Here is a 2,180-nt window from a genome sequence, read left to right as displayed (position 1 = left end):
AGGAAATGGCAACCCACTCCAGTATTCTTGCCTGGAGAATCCCGGAGACGGGAACCTGGTGGGCTGCCATCTGTGGGGTTGCACAGAGTCGAACACGACTGATGCGACTTAGCAGCAGCAGCAAAAAGCTTTCACCTGCTTCCAGCGAGAATGTTGGAGCAGATTCCTGTTTCAATTCACATCCCTCAGGAATGTGTGTAATCCCATTTAAGATGCTTGATTAAGTCTTTAGAACCCAAATCAAGTTGGGGACTTTTCAATGCCAAGAGCGTGGCCTGTCATGAGATGGAAACGTTCCTAATCAAACATTGTCCTGGAGAGAAGTCTGTTTTGTCTGGTTCAAAGCATACAAAGACGAATTCCTGTAAGAAATAGCAGCCATTCCCACATACAAATTCTTCTAAGCCAACTCAGATCCTTCAGCCAAAGAGGGCACATGTACTGTTAGACAGACTTGGCCTCTGACAGAATCCAGAGAGAAGGAGCTGTATCATCAGACCCCATTTTGCAACGCACCCTCCCCAGCTGCCCAGCCGTGCTGGTGGAAGAACTTAAGAATCAAATATGGGACTTCTCTGGTGGTCCAGTGGCCAGGACTCTGCACTTCTAATGCAGGGGGCCCAGGTTTGATCCCTGGTCAGGGCTCTGGATCCCATACACTGAAACTAAGAGTCTGCATGCCGCAACTAAAGATCCCACATGCCGTAATGAAAATTGAAGAACTCAAGTGCCACAACTAAGACCCAGGGCAGCCAAATAAGTAGATAAATATTTTAAAAAATAATTATAATGATAAATAAAAAAGAGAACCAAATGCACTGAGCAATTATTGATATGAAAAGTATGCTACCACATCATGGAACAAGTCAGTAGGAAAGTCTCCTTCTTGATCTCTCCCTCCAAGTGCAATAGCAGCACCCATCTACAGAAGCTATGAAGCAAGCAGAGAAGCTACCAAGGTGAGTGGTCTCAACCCTTGCAGAGCCCATGCCATCTCCCAAAGCCAACCCAAGGAAAGCCCATGGCTTCGAGGTAGCAACCCAAGGCATCAGAGTCCTCATCACAACGTGGAAGGAAAGCAGAGGACCTGCTTTAAGACCACATCTGGGTTAACGTGAAAACTGGTGTGTATTTCAACAGGCAAGAATTCACTTGCCAAGTTCTATCAAAGGACTGTTTTTCCTCTGAGAGCACCTGGTGTGATTTGGCATATATGAATACCTGAATAGTTTCCCTCCAACACTGCTGAGCTGGAACTAAAGGGTCTATAAACTATGAAATGAGAAAGGGACGTGGTGCAGCTTAATGCTAATGACCACTCAGGTGATGGGGCTGGGCTTCCACATTCTTACAGCTCCCGGAACCAGAATCTGATTAGTAACTCTTTTAAGGCTGAATATACAGTCTGCCCCAAATGCTTCTAAATAAAGGGAGTGTTATGGGCTGCCATCAATCTTTCCCTCCTGTTAATCATTCAAGCATGCACATTGTGCACACAAGGTGACTATTAAGAAATTAACCCTTTAAGGGTATTTTTTTTTTTTTTAATTTCAAGATTTGGCTGAACTTGAGGATGATCCTCTTTTCCCCTCCCCATCCCCATTCCTTTTAACTAAGGATCTGAATTCATCTACTACAGCAGCAGTCCCCAACCTCAGGGATCTAATGCCTGATGATCTGAGGTGGAGCTGATGCAATAATAGAAATAAAGTGCACAATAAGTGTAATGTACTTGAATCATCCCCAAACCAACCCCCCTCCCCCCGCCTCCCCAGTACCCAGTCCATGGAAAAATTATCTTACACGAAACTGGTCCCGTGTGTCAAAAAGTTTCAGTGACTGCTCCAGTATAGTCTGTTAAAGGTGTAAATAAACAAGTTACTAAATAACCTGGTGATAAAAGCCAGGGAAATTATTTCTATTTTTAAAAAACGTATTTGTATTAGGATCACTGCCCTTGATTACAGAACTAGAAGCACTTATAGACCTGAAATTTCCTTTTCTCAAGTTGTGTTGTTTTCATTGCTTCTGGAGTGGAATACGTAATCTATTTGCTTCACTGTGTGACCTTGCTTTTCAATTCTGTGCATTTCTGCGAAAGATGTTGGCAATTCTTTTGTGTTTTTGCTTATGTGGTGATTTGGGAGATGGAATCCTGATGGGGAGGAAGGAAAGGTGTG

The 2,180-nt window shown here is 43.8% G+C and overlaps 1 non-coding gene across 1 annotated transcript; it reads left to right on the top strand.

The window, feature by feature from the left end:
- Positions 1–572: 572 nt before the first annotated feature.
- On the top strand, positions 573–645 carry TRNAR-UCU (transfer RNA arginine (anticodon UCU)). Its single transcript has one exon. It is a non-coding gene; the product is annotated as a tRNA-Arg (tRNA).
- Positions 646–2,180: the final 1,535 nt, after the last annotated feature.

This window comes from Bubalus kerabau, chromosome 7, assembly GCF_029407905.1.
Source record: "Bubalus kerabau isolate K-KA32 ecotype Philippines breed swamp buffalo chromosome 7, PCC_UOA_SB_1v2, whole genome shotgun sequence".
Classification (NCBI taxonomy): domain Eukaryota; kingdom Metazoa; phylum Chordata; class Mammalia; order Artiodactyla; family Bovidae; genus Bubalus; species Bubalus kerabau.
Note: the sequence above shows the minus strand (reverse complement) of the source record. Positions and strands in the feature narration are given on the sequence as shown.